The following is a 20,879-nucleotide window of genomic DNA, read 5'->3' as shown; positions in this document are numbered from 1 at the left end:
TGTATGTCCCACTTAAACGGTTCTTAAACTAACGGAGTTAGAGCCTCTAACTTTTCTATAGATAAGGGCCACTGCTCAACCCACAAAGGCTCATTTGTTTTCTAAGTTAAAGGTGTGGGTTGGAGTGTTATATCAGCAGTGGGCTCAATTATATGTTTGGATAGCTGAGAAAAAGTACATACTGGAGTATGTTTAAGATTAAGTGTCTGATATTTGTTTCTTAATTGTTTTCCTACTTTTGCCCAAGTTTGAGGATCAACTGTATTTTCTTCTGAAAACCCTGGGCAACAATCCTGTACATGACAAAAAAAAAAGTGTCTAATTGAGACTGAGAAAATTTTGTGCCTCTAGTGGACAGCATAGATTTATAGAGGTTCCTTTCTCCTGAACCTGAATACCACATGTTTTACACCTAGCTGAAAATATCTCCAATTTGCTCCTTACCCTTTTGTAGCTCTTATTAGCTCTTTATAGTATTTGTACTGAACAAACCTGGAGCATCTCCTCACTTTATGCTTTAAGAGTTCCCCTAACATTATGAACAACTTTACGCTAATAAATACAACAATTTAGATGAAATGGACGGGTTCCTGGAAAGACATGAACAACCAACTTTGACTCAAGAACAAATAGATGACCTCAACAAACCAATCACAAGTAAAGAAATTGAATTAGTCATTCAAAAGCTTCCTAAAAAGAAAAGTCCAGGACCAGACGGCTTCACATGTGAATTCTATCAAACATTCCAGAAAGAATTAGTACCAACTCTCCTCAAACTCTTCAAAAATATTGAAGAGGAGGGAAAACTACCTAATTCATTCTATGAAGCCAACATCACCCTCATACCAAAACCAGGCAAAGATATTACAAAAAAAGAAAACTACAGACCAATCTCTCTAATGAACATAGATGCAAAAATCCTCAATAAAATTCTAGCAAATCGTATCCAACAACACATTAAAAGAATTATACATCATGACCAAGTAGGATTCATCCCAGGTATGCAAGGATGATTCAACATAAGAAAATCAATTAATGTAATACACCATATCAACAAATCAAAGCAGAAAAATCACATGATCATCTCAATTGATGCAGAGAAGGCATTTGACAAGATTCAACATCCTTTCCTGTTGAAAACACTTCAAAAGATAGGAATACAAGGGAACTTCCTTAAAATGATAGAGGGAATATATGAAAAACCCACAGCAAATATCATCCTCAATGGGGAAAAATTGAACACTTTCCCCCTAAGATCAGGAACAAGACAAGGATGTCCACTATCACCACTATTATTCAACATTGTGTTGGAGGTTCTAGCCAGAGCAATTAGACAAGAAAAAGAAATACAAGGCATCAAAATTGGAAAGGAAGAAGTAAAATTATCACTGTTTGCAGACGATATGATACTATACGTCGAAAACCCAGAAAAATGCACAACAAAACTACTAGAGCTAATAAATGAGTACAGCAAAGCAGCAGGTTACAAGATCAACATTCAAAAATCTGTAGCATTTCTATACACTAGCAATGAACAAGCTGAGGGGGAAATCAAGAAACAAATCCCATTTACAATTGCAACTAAAAGAATAAAATACCTAGGAATAAATTTAACTAAAGAGACAAAAAACCTATATAAAGAAAACTACAAAAAACTGTTAAAAGAAATCACAGAAGACCTAAATAGATGGAAGGGCATACCGTGTTCATGGATTGGAAGACTAAATATAGTTAAGATGTCAATCCTACATAAATTGATTTACAGATTCAATGCAATACCAATCAAAATCCCAACAACTTATTTTTCAGAAATAAAAAACCAATAAGCAAATTTATCTGGAAGGGCAGGGTGCCCCGAATTGCTAAAAACATCTTGAGGAAAAAAAATGAAGCTGGAGGTCTCGCGCTGCCTGACTTTAAGGCATATTATGAAGCCACAGTGGTCAAAACAGCATGGTATTGGCATAAAGATAGATATATCGACCAATGGAATCGAATAGAGTGCTCAGATATAGACCCTCTCATCTATGGACATTTGATCTTTGATAAGGCAGTCAAGCCAACTCACCTGGGACAAAACAGTCTCTTCAATAAATGGTGCCTAGAGAACTGGATATCCATATGCAAAAGAATGAAAGAAGACCCATATCTCACACCCTATACAAAAGTTAACTCAAAATGGATCAAAGATCTAAACATTAGGTTTAAGACCATAAAACAGTTAGAGGAAAATGTAGGGAGATATCTTATGAAACTTACAATTGGAGGCAGTTTTATGGACCTTAAACCTAAAGCAAGAGCACTGAAGAAGGAAATAAATAAATGGGAGCTCCTCAAAATTAAACACTTTTGTGCATCAAAGAACTTTATCAAGAAAGTAGAAAGACAGCCTACACAATGGGAGACAATATTTGGAAATGACATATCAGATAAAGGTCTAGTATCCAGAATTTATAAAGAGATTGTTCACCTCAACAACAACAAAAAGACAGCCAACCCAATTACAAAATGGGAAAAAGACTTGAACAGACACCTATCAGAAGAGGAAATACAAATGGCCAAAAGACACATGAAGAGATGCTCAAATGTCCCTGGCCATTAGAGAAATGCAAATCAAAACCACAATGAGATATCATCTCACACCCACCAGAATGGCCATTATCAACAAAACAGAAAATGACAAGTGCTGGAGAGGATGCGGAGAAAGAGGCACACTTATCCACTGTTGGTGGGAATGTCAAATGGTGCAACCACTGTGGAAGGCAGTTTGGCGGTTCCTCAAAAAGCTGAATATAGAATTGCCATACGACCCAGCAATACCATTGCTGGGTATCTACTCAAAGGACTTAAGGGCAAAGACACAAACGGACATTTGCACATCAATGTTTATAGCAGCGTTATTTACAATTGCAAAGAGATGGAAACAGCCAAAATCTCCATCAACAGACGAGTGGGTAAACAAACTGTGGTATATACATACGATGGAATATTATGCAGCTTTAAGACAGGATAAACTTATGAAGCATGTAATAACATGGATGGACCTAGAAAACATTATGCTGAGTGAGTCTAGCCAAAAAGTAAAGGACAAATACTGTATGGTCCCACTGATGTGAACCAACATTCGAGAATAAACTTGGAATATGTCATTGGTAACAGAGTCCAGCAGGAGTTAGAAACAGGGTAAGATAATGGGTAATTGGAGCTGAAGGGATACAGACTGTGCAACAGGACTAGATACAAAAACTCAAAAATGGACAGCACAATAATACCTAATTGTAAAGTAATCATGTTAAAACACTGAATGAAGCTGCATCTGAGCTATAGGTTTTTGTTTGTTTGTTTGTTTTTACTATTATTATTACTTTTATTTCTTTTCTCTATATTAACATTCTATATCTTTTTCTGTTGTGTTGCTAGTTCTTCTAAACTGATGCAAATGTACTAAGAAACGATGATATGCATCTATGTGATGATGTTAAGAGTTACTGATTGCATATGTAGAATGGTATGATTTCTAAATGTTGGGTTAATTTCTTTTTTTTCCGTTAATTAATAATAATGAAAAAAAAAAAGAGTTCCCCTATCAGATCCCTGTCTGGGCATCAATTGCTGAGTCCAGCTCAAGCAACTGTCCAAACAGGGTCAGAAGGGGCAGTGGGAGATTGAGAAAAAACACAACACAGAGTTTAAAAGAAAGCAGGGGCTAGGTGGTTCATTGCTTGACTGAACACAATGACCAAATAGAAACAGGAATATCTTCCCCGTTTTGTTATGCTGGCCGCAAAGCCTTTATAACCAATTTCCATTGCTTAAGGTTTAAAACATTACAGCCTTAAGGCTGAAACCAATAACAATGCTACTGTACTAAAGAAAAGAGCTCTAGTGACTCTGAAGTCTTCATTGAGACCCCTATAGTTTCTAACAATGTTTTCAACACATGTACATACTCCTCCATTCACCCGCTATGATTTCCCATTACCCTGATGCTACAAGGAAATTAAAAATTACTTTAAAAGACTTACAGCAATGACCTAGGTCTGTTCTTATGGTGAATCCTCAGCGTCCAGAGACACTCAATTTCCTTGGATACTTTAACACGAAAGCGGAGTAGTCCATTCTTAGAGTCCCTTTGTGGTCACCATCTGTTGGCTACAGCTATGACCCTAAGGAATGTTAAAGTAAAATGAGAGAGAAAAAGGGATCAGGGGATCCAGAGACATCAGTCTACAGACAAGTTTATTTTCAGCCAAGCACAAAATTATATACTAGCAAGAAAGGTGATAAAGGTTGTTTGCATGCAAAAGCTATACAATGCAAAAACAAATTCCAGGAAGCAAATACTTCTAACACTAGGATGTTAATTTCCCTTAAGCAAGTCTCTTCCACACCTCATTGTGCTTTATCTGCCTATCTCAGCTTCTATTGAAGTTCCAGATCCTGAAAGCTCAAGCCTGCATTTACTCATAGACTTGTGTCTGCAAGCTTTAGGTTAAACATCAACCTTTTAACTCCCACAGTCTGTTCAACACAACAGAAAAAGATATAAAATGTTAATATAAAGAAAAGAAATAAAAGTAGTAGTAATAGTAAAAAACAACAACAACAAACAAACCAACAAGCAAACAAAAACAAAAAAAAACCCTATAGCTCAGATGCAGCTTCATTCAGTATTTTAACATGATTACTTTACAATTAGGTATTATTGTGCTGTCCATTTTTGAGTTTTTGTATCTAGTCCTGTTGCACAATCTGTATCCCTTCAGCTTCAATTACCCATTGTCTTACCCTGTTTCTAACTCCTGCTGAACTCTGTTACCAATGACATATTTCAAGTTTATTCTCGAATGTCCGTTCACAACAGTGGGACCATACAGTATTTGTCCTTTAGTTTTTGGCTGGATTCACTCAGCATAATATTCTCTAGGTCCATCCATGTTATTACATGGTTCACAAGTTTATTTTGTCTTAAAGCTGCATAATATTCCATCGTATGTATATACCACAGTTTGTTTAGCCACTCTTCTGTTGATGGAGATTTTGGCTGTTTCCATCTCTTTGCAATTGTAAATAACGCTGCTATAAACATTGGTGTGCAAATGTCCGTTTGTGTCTTTGCCCTTAAGTCCTTTGAGTAGATACCTAGCAATGGTATTGCTGGGTCGTATGGCAATTCTATATTCAGCTTTTTGAGGAACCGCCAAACTGCCTTCCACAGTGGTTGCACCCTTTGACATTCCCACCAACAGTGAATAAGTGTGCCTCTTTCTCCGCATCCTCTCCAGCACTTGTCATTTTCTGTTTTGTTGATAATGGCCATTCTGGTGGGTGTGAGATGATATCTCATTGTGGTTTTGATTTGCATTTCTCTAATGGCCAGGGACATTGAGCATCTCTTCATGTGCCTCTTGGCCATCCGTATTTCTTCTTCTGGTAGGTGTCTGTTTAAGTCTTTTTCCCATTTTGTAATTGGGTTGGCTGTCTTTTTGTTGTTGAGTTGAATAATCTCTTTATAAATTCTGGATACTAGACCCTTATCTGATATGTCATTTCCAAATATTGTCTCCCATTGTGTAGGCTGTCTTTCTACTTTCTTGATGAAGTTCTCTGATGCACAAAAGTGTTTAATTTTGAGAAGCTCCCATTTATTTATTTCCTTCTTCAGTGTTCTTGCTTTAGGTTTAAGGTCCATAAAACCACCTCCAGTTGTAAGATCCATAAGATATCTCCCAACATTTTCCTCTAACTGTTTTATGGTCTTAGACCTAATGTTTAGATCTTTGATCCATTTTGAGTTAACTTTTGTATAGGGTGTGAGAGATGGGTCTTCTTTCATTCTTTTGCATATGGATATCCAGTTCTCTAGGCACCATTTATTGAAGAGACTGTTCTGTCCCAGGTGAGTTGGCTTGACTGCCTTATCAAAGATCAAATGTCCATAGATGAGAGGGTCTATATCTGAGCACTCTATTCGATTCCATTGGTCGATATATCTATCTTTATGCCAATACCATGCTGTTTTGACCATGTTTCAGTTTCTTGACTGCTGAAGCAAATATCATGCTTCATGACTTAAACAACAGGAATTTATTGGCTTATGGTTGGGAGGCTAGAAGTCCAAAATCAAGGCATCATCAAGGCGATGCTTTCTCCCAGAAGACTATGGCATTCTGGGCCTTACTGCTGGTGATCCTTGGTCCTTGGTTTTTCTGTGACATGGTAACACATATAGTGGCTTCTCTTTTCTTTTCCAGGTTCTTGACTTCCAGCTTCTGACTGTTCCTCCATGCCTGAATTTCATTCTGCTTATAAAGGACTCCAGTAATAAGATTAAGACTCAACTTGCTTGAGATGGATCCTACTTTAAAAGGTCCTATTTACTCTGGAGTCACACTCACAGGAATGAATTATGTTTGAGAACATGTTTTCCTGGGGTGCAGAGCTCCAAACTGCCATGGAGTGCATATAAGGCATTGCTCATGGTAGAAAGCAGGGCTGTTGAGTCAATGAAGAATGGAAGGACACTAGGGGTAGATGAGGTGGGGGTAGAATCTAAAAGACAACAGAAATCTAGGCAATGCATTCTCTAAGGACTGGTGAAAGGAACAGGGAACCAAAGGGATTGGGGGGTAATGGTGAGTATGCAGTAAAAGGTTAACTCAGCAGGCCTATGTTGTCCAAATCCTATACATCCCAAGGGTTTTCAAGACTGGCCCTTGACCAGCTTCTGGAGACAACCTCTGAACCCTTGGATTATCCTGCCTAAGAAGAGTATCTTTGTATACCTAACACCGTGGGCCATACCCAGGAGCTTAGGCTAGCATTGTGATTTATGGTGAATGCCAGTTTTTGTATGTTTGGGGCTTTGTGACACACTGTTTCAGTTTGATATGTAGGGGGACAGAGGCTGAGTAGCTAAGGTTAGTCATATAAGAGTTGCATGCCTATATGTCTGACCACACAATAAAAAACCCTGAACCACATCATTCAACTTCCCTGGATGGTACTAGTGTGCATATATTGTTACACACCATTTCTGGGAGAATTAAGCACTGTCCATGAGAGTGGAAAACTGGAAGCTCATATCTGGTTTCTCCTGGACCCTGCCTTTTTCCTTTTTAAATTTTAATTTGTAACTTTTAGCTGTAATAAGCTATAACCATGATTCTAACAACATTTTTTGGTTTCTGTGAGCCTTTCTAGTGAATTATTATATCTGAGGATGTTCCTGGGAATCCCCAACATAGTGTGGAAAAGGAGAGATAAGTTTCAGGATGTTGGTCAAAACTCTAAAGAAGGCAGCTTCAGAGAGAAGGAATGGGACAAGCCCAAGATTAAAGTATTGGAAGTGAAATCTGAGAAGTATAAACATTAGGAAACCAGTCAATAGAGTCTGGGACCTCTTCTTTTTTTGGGGGGGAGGAGGCCTCTTCTTCTTGGTGATTGTTCAAGATAAAATATGATGCATCATTTGTTTGACTCATAAAAACCTAAAATATAAATTTCTCAATATATTTATTTCACAGATATTTTTTCTCCGTATCCTCTCTCCTTCCTATCCATCTCTGTCCTTATTAAAATATTTATTGAGCATCTGCTAGTATCAGGCAATGACCTACTAAGTAATGGGTTAAAATTATGAACTAGAGCAAAATCCCTGTCCTTAAGGAGCTTTCTATATAGTGAGGGACACAGACATAAATCGGCAAATTAATGTGAATTTATAGCTTTGAATGGTGCTAAGGAGAAGTACATAGCATTAACTTTGAGAGCCTAAACTACGGCATCTGACTGATGGCTTAAACTGGGTATCCAGGGAAGGAGTCTCTGGAATGGTGCTATATGAGAGAGATCTGAAGGCTAAATGGTTAACCAGAGAAAGAGGCGAGGGAGAGAATGTCTGGGAGAGTGATGGGCTCTTTCCTGGCAGAGGAAATGCAACTGCATAGGCCCTTTGCCTGGATAGAAAGTTCTCCAAACTGACAGAAGATCAGTATGGCCAGAGCGCAGGGAGTCCCTGGGAGAGTGGTGTAAGATGAACCTGGAAGGTGGGCCCTGCAGGGCCTTTGAACCACTGAAAGAATTCTTGTATTCTAGAGCAGTGAGAAGACGGTGTGTGTGTGTGTGTGTGTGTGTGTGTGTGTGTGTGTGTGTGTATGTATGAAGATCGGGTTTTTTTTTTTAAGGGCTTAAAATTTAAGGTATCAGAGACAAATCATATATGGTACACCAATAAAAAAAATGCACAATATAACTACCTAAGATAGGCAAGGCTAAGAGTTACTGTCAGACCTTCAGCATACAGCAACCCACTTCCCAAGACTGTTCTAAGCCAATCAAAAAAACTGTGAGCAGCAACATCATGGACACAAAAAGGACCATTCCTGGGCAGTCATCACCCAAGAAAAGGATGGGTGCAAGTTAACACAAGATATTTTTAAAGATATACTAAAATGAAGTCATGAGAAAACTTCTTTAGGACATGAAGGGGTGATATATGGGATAGAACAGAACTGTACTTTTGCTGCCTGTGATCTCTGTGGACATTTGCCTGAATTCTGACCTGGAAGTGAATGAAGTAATGGGGCTAAGGTTGCTGGGCAATGTTTGTTTTTTGTGGTATATGGGGCAGGTCTCGGGTTGGGGGACAGGGAGTGTGAGGATAAAAAAGCAAACAGAACAGGGTGGACAAAGAATGGAATGAACAAGATTAATGGGGCTCTAACTGGATCCATTTTTGCCATGGTCCCCCCAGTCTCATCAGCAATAACACTGAGACTTCAGGTATGCACCACACATAATTGATTTGTCAAATAATATGCCACACTTAATTGATTTGCTAAATACCACCTCCTGACCTTGCCTGAGGTCTCCCCAAAGTAGTATGGAAAGGGAAAACCTAATTATTGGGAGGAATCTCTAACACTCATCCAGGAAAGAATTCTGACTAGTCCAAAAAGGGTCTGTCTTTTGGACAGACCTAGATACTGCAACTTTATTAATATTGGTGACATTTATTTGGAGTAAATTCAGCTTCAGGAGCTGTAGAGTTGAATGTAAGAGGGATTCCACCAATTGCCCCAATCCCTTCCATTGTAGCCAACTGGCCAAAGTGTTCAGTTGTTGGTGGGGTCCATTCTAAGATTCCATTGGGCATCATAATGACTGGTCCTGGAGGAGCTGGCATACCAGCTGGCACAGCAGCAGGGGCAAGGCACCCCTTTGTTTATGCCCACAGCACCTTCCATAGCCATCTGGCCCATCCATATTTACAGCTCTCTTGCATCTGGGAAGGTTCTCTTGAATCATTCCTGCTGTTGCTGCATCATTTTCCCCTGCTGCCATCGCATCTCTCCCTCACGGCTGTGCTCCCACTCCTGCCTGAACTCCAGTTACTTTCATTTTTGCCTGTTGGTTATGCAGCTCTTTCCTCCTCTGAAGTTCTTGGTGCCTCATCAAATCCTGCCTCATTAGTATAACCTGATGCTCATGGCAAATAGCCTTCACCTCCACTTCCAGCTTCTCTCAAGCTCCCTTGTATTGTGGTCCACTTGGTTGTGCTGCTGCTTCTCCATCTCAATGAGTGCTGAAGATCAGTTTTGTGCTTTGAAAATACCTCTATGACTGTGGAGACACCAGTAAAAAGACTTTTGTCTTAGTCTTTATTTTAGTTTTCCTGCTGTTGAAGCAAATACTGTGCAATGGGTTGGTTTATACCACAGAAATTTATTGACTCAAGGTTTGGAGGCAAGGAAGGGTCCAAAATCAAGATGCCATCAAGGTGATGCTTTCTCTCTGAAGACTGTGGTGTTCTGGGCTGGCTGCTCTTGATCTTTGATCCTTGGCTTTTCTGTCACATGCCAACACACATGGTAGCCTCTCCTGGCTTTCTGGTTCCTTTGACCTCCAGTTTCTGCTTTCTCTCCCAGCTTTTACTTGCTCAGTTACCTCCCTATAAGGCCTTCAGTGATAGGATTAAGGCCTGGAGGACTTAATTCCTCTGGGCTACACCTTTACTCAAGTAACTTCATCAAAAGTCCCATTTACAAGAGTTCGCACCCACAGAAATGGACTATATCTAGGAAACCAGTCAACAGAGTCTGGGGCCTCTTCTTTTCTCCTGAGAAAAAACAGAACATGTTTTTTCTGGGGTACATAGCTCCAAATCTCCACAGTCCTAGTGAGAGATGGTGGGAGCTTGACCTGGGGAGGCAGCAGTGGGGATAGAGAGAGGTGGACTAAATCCAGAGTGGGTATTCCATCTATCCACTTGGTGATAGATGGAATAAGGGGCTCGAGGGAAAGGGAAGTGCTGAGGTTGTCAACTGTGTTTCCATCGGCACATTTGAATGAATGATGCAGTTGTTTATTGGGTGGGAACATGGGTGGAGGCCAAAATTTGTGTTCCTTAAAAATTGCTTTATTCCAATATTAGTTTCATTGCAGTGGTCTGGAACCAAACCTGCAGTATCTCCAAGGTATGCCTTCACAGATGACTCACAAATTTATATATTCAGTTCAGATTTCTCCTTTTAGTTCCATCTTTCTATCTTATACTCAGTATCTCCACTTGGATATATCAAAAGTGCTTCAACATTGATATTTCCCAAACCAAATTCAGGATCCCCTCCACTCCCCCATGAATTAGATTTAGTGGCTTGGAAATCATTAGTGGTAACCTGTAGAAACAGCTGTTTCTTTTGGGGTAATAGGGACAGAAACCAAATTGTAGTGTCTGTCGGACTAAGTGGGAGGAAGGATAAAAAGATCTTGAGAACAGACAGCATTTTTAAAGAAGTTTTGCTGTTATGAAGGATAGGTGGTAGCTGATGGGTGTGAGTTGTGTACATATAAGAGTGAGGAAGAGGTTTTCATTAAGAGGAAGTGGTTGACTGCATGAGACTGGAAAGGCATTGTTGACTGTGTGAATAACAGCCCAAAGAAAGTGGAGAAATGGGTCTCCAAATTAATGGTGGTGGAATTGGACTTGGGAGCAGGGACAGCACCTTACAGTATCAGAAGAGAAGGAAGAAAGGTGTGTGGCTACATGTTGAATTTTCTTTCTAATAGTGGAAAGATGAGACAGTAACCTATAAAAGAGAGGGAAGATGGAGTTTCAAGAGAGTAGAAAAATGTTAAAATACTTGTGGAACTTGGGAGAGTGAATTGACCAAAACAATATGAGAAGATTGTCAGAGAATATTAAGGATTTGAGGTTGATGCTTGTTTCAGTTTTCTAAGGCTGCTGGAATGCAAATCCAGAGAAGGATCAGCTTCTATAAAGGGGATTAATTTAGCTACAAATTTACTAATTTGGGAAGGCACACGATGATATCTGCTGGCCCTCTCTCTCCGTTTATGGGTTCAAACAGTTCTCCTGGGGGTGTCTCCTTCCTGCATCTCCAAATATCTGGGTCTGAGCCAGTTCTGAGTGCTGAGCTGAGGTGCGTTGGGCTGCTGCTGAGTTCTGCTGGGCTGTTCTGAGCTCTCTGGAGCTGTGCTGAACTCTGCTTTTAAGCTTCCAGCTAATTAAATTAAACATCACTTGTTGTGGAAGGCACTCCCCTTAGGCAACAGCAGATATAATCAACCATAGATAAATTTCACATGCTGAAGATTTAAGTCCACAGCAATGGACTGGGTACCATCACCTGGCCAAGTTGCCACCTGAACTTAACTGCTAAAATGCTCATCAATTCTGAGGGGGAACTGATCTACCCTCCTTTGGGGCTCGCCTACCAGCACTTGGCTACTCAAGGCTGGGCACAGAGACATCAGATAAGTGGATTTATTTGGTGCTGAGTTTTTGGCAAATGGGGATGCAACCAAAAGACTGAGAGGAAATAATGTTTAGGATGCTGGCTAACATCTTATTGAAATGATGGACTATAGATTCTAAGTTGGATAAGAAAAGTGAAGGAAGGAAAGGCAGATGGGTTGGGAGAAATTAGAGGAGCCTCTGGACTCCCTAAAAGGTCAGATCACAGCCATGGTGGGAGCATTAAACAAGATACAGAGAGAAGAGGTTATTGTCAGAAAGGAGAATGCAGGAATTAGCGATTTTGGAGGTGAAGCAGTTGGTGGAAATGGCAAGGTCCAGGGTGGGATGCTGGAAGTGGACAAGGCATTAGAGTGAAAAAAATAACATCGTTAGAGATGGGGAGGCCATGAAACTGAGAGGCCATGGTGTTGTTGGGTTGTACAAGTGGACACTGAATATCCCAGAGGATGGCAGGGCTTGGGATGGAGAAAAAAATGTGTGAATTAGGCATCAGTGGTTGGGAGGGAGAGAGGATGATGATGTGGCAGAGGATGGCCACCCGGGGTCTTAGACTTTGGGCAATGAGAAAAAAATCAGGGAGGAGCTGTTTGGTGGACTTATGTTTGACAGTCCCTTTGAAGAGAAAGGACAGAGAACTTTAAGCACTTAGCCTCAGGAATGTCTGGGAACCCAGGGTCCTCTAGCTCAGCCTTTCCAAACCTTTTTGATCCTTTTTCTCAAAAATATGCAAGCCCCTTTAGGAATTAAAATTTAGTTTTGTCATTTTTCATTTTATATATTATCTTAAGTACTTTGTTTTAAATAAGTATATTATTAAAGAGTATATTACAAAATTTAGCAAATATTCATAATCTACTAAAACATAGATCTTTCTTTTCCATTAAACAAGGAATACATGCTATTTTATATACTTAAAAAATTTATTTATTAATTAAAAAAATCAAAAATAGAAATAAAATTAACATAGATAATCAGTAATTCACAATATCATCACTTAGTTGCATATTCATCATTTCTTAGAACATCTGCATCCATTCAGAAAAAGAAATAAAAAGACAATAGAAAAAAGAAATAAAACAAAACAGAAAAAAAATTATACCTACCATACCCCTTACCCTTTGCTTTCATTGATCACTAGCATTTTAAACTAAATTTATTTTAACATTTGTTCCCCCTATTATTTATTTTTATTCCATATATTTTACTCATCTATTGACAAGGTAGATAAAAGGAGCATCAGACACAAGGTTTTCACAAACACACAGTCACATTGTGAAAGCTATATCATTATTCAATCGTCTTCAAGAAACATGGCTACAGGAACACAGCTCTACATTTTCAGGCAGTTACCTCCAACCTCTCCACTACATCTTGAACATCAAGGTGATATCAACTCAATGTGTAAGAATAACCTCCAGGATAACCTCTCGACTGTTTGGAAACACTCAGCCAATGAGACACTTTGTCTCATTTCACTATTCCCCCTTTTGGTCGAGAAGGTTTTCTCAATCCCTTGATGCTCAGTTCAGCTCATTCTAGGGTTTTTCTCAATCCCTTGATGCTGAGTCTCACCTCATTCTAGGATTTCTGTCCCACGTGGCCAGGAAGGCTCACACCCCTGGGAGTCATGTCCCATGTAGACAGGGGGAGGGTGGTGAGATTGTTTGTTCTGTTGGCCAGAGAGAGAGGCCACATCTGAGCAACAAAAGAGGCTCTCTTGGGGGTGACTCTTAGGCCTAAATTTTAAGTAGACTTGACCTATCCTTTGCGGGGTTAAGTTTCATATGAACAAACCCCAAGCCTGGGGGGGGTGGGGGGGCTCAATCTATAGCTTTGGTTGTCCACACTGCTGTGAGAATATCAAGAATTCAACTTGGGGAAGTTGAATTTCTCCCTGTTCTCACCATTCCCCCAAGGGGGCTTTGCAAATACTTTTCCACTCACTGATCAAATCACTCTAGGATTCATCGGGGCATCACTCTGGACAAACCAGCAAAATCTCATGTCCTACCTGAGATTCCAAGTACTTATGGTGTTCAATCAAACTATCTACATAAGTTATATTTGGAAATGCACTAGTCAAAATATAAATTTTGTACCAAATAAACATTTTTTGCTTTAGTCTCACACATAAAGTGACATTTTAAAATATTAATTACCATCTATTTTCAGCACCCTGCAATAATAACATTCCTTTGTTCTTCCTCATGCAAAAACATTTTTTAAATTTGTACATTTAGTCTCTATTATTATACACTCTAGGCATTCCTAGATTATACCATCTCAATCTTTAACATCTATCTTTCTTTCTGATTTCATTTATGTCCCCAGCCCTCCTCCCTCTATCATTCTCACATGCAGCTTCATTCAGTGCTTTAACAAAATTGTATTACAGTTAGGTAATATTGTGCTGTCCATTTCTGGGTTTTTACATTCAGTCCTGTTGCACAGTCCGTATCTCTTCAGCTCCAATTACCCAATGTCTTACCCTATTCTATCTCCTGATGGTCTCTGTTATCAACGAAATATTCCAAGTTTATCCACTAATGTCAGTTCATATCAGTGAGACCATACAGTATTTGTCCTTTAGTTTTTGGCTAGTCTCACTCAGCATAATGTCCTCAAGGTCCATCCATGTTGTTACAAACTTCATAACTTTATTCTGTCTTACAGCTGCATAATATTCCATCATATGTATATACCACAGCTTGTTTAGCCACTCGTCTGTTGATGGACATTTTGGCTGTTTCCATCTCTTTGCAATTGTAAATAATACTACTATAAACATTGGTGTGCAAATGTCCGTTTGTGTCTTTGCCCTTATGTACTTTGAGTAGATACCTAGTATGGTATTGCCGGGTCATATGGCAAGTCTATATTCAGCTTTTTGAGGAACTGCCAAACTGCCTTCCACAGTGGTTGCACCATTTAACATTCCCACCAACAGTGGATCAGTGTGCGTCTTTCTCCACATCCTCTCCAGCACTTGTAATTTTCTGTTTTGTTGATAATGGCCATTCTGGTGGGTGTGAGATGATATCTCATTGTGGTTTTGATCTGCATTTCTCTAATGGCCAGGGAAATTGAGCATCTCTTCATGTGCCTTTTGGCCATTTGTAGTTCCTCTACTGAGACGTGTCTGTTCAAGTCTTTTTCCCATTTTGTAACTGGATTGGCTGTCTTTTTGTTGTTGAGTTGAACAATCTCTTTATAAATTCTGGATACTAGACCTTTATCTGATATGTCATTTCCAAATATTGTGTCCCATTGTGTAGGGTGTCTTTTTACTTTCTTTTTTTAAATTTTTTTATTTATTAATTTAAAAAATTAACAACAAACAAAACATTAACATATCATTCTATTCTACATATATAATCAGTAATTCTTAATATCATCACCAGTTGCATATTCATCATTTATTAGAACATTTGCATCGATTTAGAAAAAGAGATAAAAAGACAACAGAAAAAGAAATAAAATGATAACAGAAAAGAAAGATTATACATACCATACCCCTTACCCCTCGCTTTCATTTATCACTAGCATTTCAAACTAAATTTATTTTAATATTTTCCCCTATTATTTATTTTCATTCCATATGTTCTACTCATCTGTTGATATGGTAGGTAAAAGGAGCATCAGACACAAGGTTTTCACAATCACAGTGTCACATTGTGAAGGCTATATCATTGTTCAATCATCATCAATAAATATGGCTACTGGAACACAGCTCTACATTTTCAGGCAGTTCCCTCCAGCCTCTCCACTACATCTTGAACATCAAGGTGATATCTACTTAATGCGTAAGAATAACCTCCAGGATAACCTCTCCACTCTGTTTGGAATCTCTCAGCCATTGACACTTTGTCTCATTTCACTCTTCCCTCTTTTGGTCGAGAAGGTTCTCTCAATCCCTTGATGTTAATTCTCAGCTCATTCTAGGATTTTTCTCAATCCCTTGATGCTGAGTCTCAGCTCATACCAAGATCTCTGTCCCACGTTGCCAGGAAGGTCCACACCCCTGGGAGTCATGTCCCACGCAGAGAAGGGAAGGGTGGTGAGACTGTTCGTCCTGCAGGCTGGAGAGTGAGGCCATCTGAGCAACAAAAGAGGCTCTCTTGGGGGTGACTCTTAGGCCTAAATTTTAAGTAGATTTGACCAATCCTTTGCAGGGTTAAGTTTCATATGAACAAACCCCAAGACTGGGGGCTCAGCCTATAGCTTTGGTTGTCCACACTGCTTGTGAGAATATCAAGAATTCAACTTGGGGAAGTTGAATTTCTCCCCATTCTCACCATTCCCCAAAGGGGGCTTTGCAGATACTTTTCCACTCACTGATCAAATCACTCTGGGATTCATCGGGCATCACTCTTGACAAACCAGCAAAATCTCATGTCCTACCTGAGATTCCAAGTACTTATAGCGTTCAATCAAACTTTCTATATAAGTTATATTAGGAAACGCACTAGTCAAAATATAAATTTTGTACCAAATAAACATTTTTTGCTTTATTCTCACACATAAGGTAACATTTTAAAATATTAATTACCATCTATTTTCAGCACCCTGCAATAATAACATTCCTTTGTTCTTCCTCATGCAAAAACGTTTTTTAAATTGTACCTGGTACGTTTCACTATTATACACTCTAGGCATTCCTAGATTATACCATCTCAATCTTTAACATCTATCTTTCTTTCTGATTTCATTTATGTCCCCAACCCTCCTCCCTCTATCATTCTCACATGCAGCTTCATTCAGTGTTTTAACATAATTGTATTACAGTTAGGTAGTATTGTGCTGTCCATTTCTGAGTTTTTGTATCCAGTCCTGTTGCACTATCTGTATCCCTTCAGCTCCAATTACCCAATATCTTACCCTATTTCTATCTCCTGATGGTCTCTGTTACGAACAAAATATTCCAAGTTTATCCACTAATGTCAGTTCATATCAGTGAGACCATACAGTATTTGTCCTTTAGTTTTTGGCTAGTCTCACTCAGCATAATGTTCTCAAGGTCCATCCATGTTCTTACATACTTCATAACTTTATTCTGTCTTAAAGCTGCATAATATTCCATCATATGTATATACCACAATTTGTTTAGCCATTCATCTGTTGATGGACATTTTGGCTGTTTCCATCTCCTTGCAATTGTAAATAATGCTGCTATAAACATTGGTGTGCAAATGTGCGTTTGTGTCTTTGCCCTTAAGTCCTCTGAGTAGATACCTAGCAATGGTATTGCTGGGTCATATGCAATTCTATATTCAGCTTTTTGAGGAACCACCAAACTGCCTTCCACAGTGGTTGCACCACTTGACATTCCCACCAACAGTGAATAAGTGTGCCTCTTTCTCCACATCCTCTCCAGCACTTGTCATTTTCTGTTTTGTTGATAATGGCCATTCCGGTGGGTGTGAGATGATATCTTATTGTAGTTGCATTTCTCTAATGGCCAGGAATGTTGAGCATCTCTTCATGTGCCTTTTGGCCAATTGTATTTCCTCTTCTGAGAAGTGTCTGTTCAAGCCTTTTCCCATTTTGTAATTGGATTGGCTGTCTTTTTGTTGTTGAGTTGAACAATCTCTTTATAAATTCTGGATACTAGACCTTTATCTGATATGTCGTATCCAAATATTGTCTCCCATTGTGTAGGCTGTCTTTTTACTTTCTTGATAAAGTTCTTTGATGCACAAAAGTCTTTAATTTTGAGGAGTTCCCATTTCTTTCTTTCTTCAGTGCTCTTGCTTTGGGTGTAAGGTCTATAAAACTGCCTCCAATTATAAGATTTTTAAGATATTTCCCTACATTTTCCTCTTTTTTATGCTCTTACACCTAATGTTCAGGTCTTTGATCCATTTTGAGTTAACTTTTGTATAGGGTGTGAGATACGGGTCCTCTTTCATTCTTTTGCATATGGATATCCAGTTCTCTAGGCACCATTTATTGAAGAGACTGTTCTGTCCCAGGTAAGTTGGCTTGACTGCCTTATCAAAGATCAACTGTCCATAGATGAGAGGGTCTATATCTGAACACTCTATTCAATTTATTTTATATACTTTTAATGTTATATAAGAAAAAAGTATACTGTTTCTAAAAATCAATAAAAGCTTTTTATTTGGAGACTGAATGTGATTTGAAGTAGACAAAAGCAGAATTGACAGCATGATGTTTAGAATTCATACACTTGGCACTTTTCAAAGTCAGCTGTGTTATTTTTATAATCCCTGTGTTCTGTTTCCAAATGCAGAGCTAGGAGAATTTCAGGCTGCTTTGTGTAAATAATTCTTTCCACATAACACATTTTGAATGTGAATGGTCTTTATTCCCTCCAAATGAAAATCCAAGCTGATTTAATCAACCCTGAAAATTTTGCTTTTCATATTAACATTGTTTTGGACATTAAAGATATGCCAATTAGCTAGATATTGATAAAATGTTTGATCAGACAAACGCTGGCATAGAACTGTTTGAGGCATGTTTGCATTATCATTTTTAGGTTCAATAACTTGTATTTAACATTAGAATTTCCTAGACTTTCTCTCTTAATAATCCGTTAGTAGCATTATTTAAACAAGATACGCCTAATAAAATGAAATAACCCATTTAAAAACCTGATACTGGTCAAAGCAACTGCAGGGAACAGAGAGAGGCTAAAGCCCCCAAGCCAGGAGAAGTTCATCCGAGTTCCCCTCACAGGTCCGCGAGGAGGCCCTCAGTCACATTTTAAGGCACATTTTAGACAACAAATGACAACAAAATATTTTGTTGATTAATTACAAAATAAGAATTGAAGCAGACGCCGTCATACCTTTAATTATACGAATAGCCGGCCATGACCCCTGAAGCTCAAAAACAACATTCGGTGGAGACCGACCGGGAGCTAGCGGACGCCTCAGTCCCCTTCCCTCCCCTGGCCGCGCTCTCCCGGAAGCCAGACCGGAACTATGCGATCCCGGAAGTTCCGGTGCCAGGGCTGTGTGGGACAAACAGGAAAGGCGGAGCCTGCAGCTCCCGGAACAACAGCCGCAACATCAGGATCGGGAGTAGCAGCAGCAGCGGCTGCGATGGCAGCGGCCTCCCCCATCCCTATCCCCACAGTCGCTTCCCTGTCCCTGGGGGCGGGAGGAGGGGGAGGTGACAGCGATGGTAGTAGGGGCGGCTGGACTAAACAGGTCACCTGCAGGTATTTTATGTATGGGATTTGTAAGGAAGGAGATAACTGTCGCTACTCACATGACCTCTCTGACAGTCCTTATGGTGTAGTTTGCAAGTATTTTCAGCAAGGGTACTGTATTTACAGAGACCACTGCAGATATGAACATAGCAAGCCATTGAAACAGGAAGAAGCAACTGCTGCAGAGCTAACTGCAAAGTCATCCTTTGCTGCTTCCTCAAGTCTCTCACCGGTAGTCGGACCTCTTGTTGAAATGAGTGGGGGTGAAGCTGAGTCAAGAAATTCAAACTTTGCAACCATAGGAGCAGGAACAGAAGACTGGGTGAATGCCATTGAGTTTGTTCCTGGGCAACCCTACTGTGGCAGTACTGCCCCTTCCTACACTGAAGCACCCCCGCAGGGCTCAGTGACCAAGGAAGAATCAGAGGAAGATTCTCTGTGGAAACAAAGATTCTCTGTGGAAACAAAGAAGCAGCTTTACCCCTATGCTGCAATGGGAGAGTGCCCATATGGGGAGAACTGTGTGTATCTCCATGGAGATTCATGTGATATGTGTGGGCTGTAGGTCCTACATCTAATGGATGCTGCCTAGAGATCCCAACATATAAAATCTTGCATTGAGGCCCATGAGAAGGACATGGAGCTCTCATTTTCTGTCCAGCTCAGTAAAGACATGGTTTGTGGAATCTGCATGGAGGTTGTCTATGAGAAAGCCAACCCCAGTGAGCGCAGCTTTGGAATTCTCTCCAACTGCAACCACACCTACTGTCTCAAGTGTATTCGCAAGTGGAGGAGCGCTAAGCAATTTGAGAGCAAGATCATAAAGTGAGACTCCTCCCCAATCTTCGTTTGTGCTTTCTATTCTGGGGAAGAATTTAGTATCTTGTGCCAACTTTCAACCAGATGGACCTCATTTAAATGCATGCATTTTATCTTGAAACTGGGGTATTCTAATTGGGATTTCTTCTTTGTATTTCAGCTAACTTCTAGATTAGTTGGAATATCTACTTTTATTTGAATGAGGAAACTCTATGTATCAGTTATTGAATCTTCGTGCTTTTTCTGAGGAGATTGTGTTTAATGGGTTAGCCAATTTAGGCTCAGTGAACAAATTTACCTAGCTTTGAATGTATGTTTCCTGACGTTTTACATTTTCCACTTTCCTATTCCATCCATTAAGCTAGCCAATGATCCACCATCCTTTAAAGATTGTTCTCATAACTGAACAAAACTACATAATCTAAACAGAGCAAAGTTACAAGAAATAAATTTATTTAAACGAAAAAAAAAAACCCAAAACAAAAAACATCCGTGGAAAATGCTGATGTGGCTCAACCTATATTTTTCAGATGGAGAAACTGAGGCCCCGAGGCATTAAGTAACTTGCCCCAAATTTACAGCCTTGTGAAGAGTGCAGCGCTGACGAGAATTTGCTCTTTGAATGCTGACTGCTCCCCTTTACTCACCCTGCCAGTTGCCAGTCTCATTAGTGAGTCCTGCTAGCGCTCCCCCCACCCCGCCCCCAGGATTCTGCGTGGCTGCAGAGGGGACACGTTAGGCACCAACAGATTATTAGCGCTCCTTCCACACAGCTGGCAGCAGGGCGTGGGAACCAGCTGGAGGCTCCTGAGCTCCATGCCCGCGTGGGCAGTGGAACCAGGGCAGTTGGTGTCCATGTGTTCCAGGGAGATTCCAGTGTCCGGGTGTACCCCTCCTCAACTCGGACAGCCGGCCCCCTCTTCATGAGACTCAGTGGTCTCACAGAGGAAGCCAGGGGAGCCCAGCCCCTGGGAGATCCTCGAGCTCCCTGGCACCAGCCGAGCTCAGGATTGTCTCCCAAGCTCAGGCTCTCCTCTGAAATATGACACAGGCCCTCTGACCAGAGAGAGGGCAGCAACTGAACTGAGATGAGCCTCC

General features: G+C 40.0%; 1 pseudogene; it reads left to right on the top strand.

Annotated features, from left to right (window-relative positions):
* Positions 1–18,783: 18,783 nt before the first annotated feature.
* Positions 18,784–20,357, top strand: LOC143674970 (E3 ubiquitin-protein ligase makorin-1 pseudogene; annotated as a pseudogene).
* The last annotated feature ends 522 nt before the right edge of the window (positions 20,358–20,879 follow it).

Source organism: Tamandua tetradactyla, chromosome 1, assembly GCF_023851605.1.
Source record: "Tamandua tetradactyla isolate mTamTet1 chromosome 1, mTamTet1.pri, whole genome shotgun sequence".
In the NCBI taxonomy this organism is placed as follows: domain Eukaryota; kingdom Metazoa; phylum Chordata; class Mammalia; order Pilosa; family Myrmecophagidae; genus Tamandua; species Tamandua tetradactyla.
This window is presented reverse-complemented; position numbering and strand designations above follow the sequence as displayed.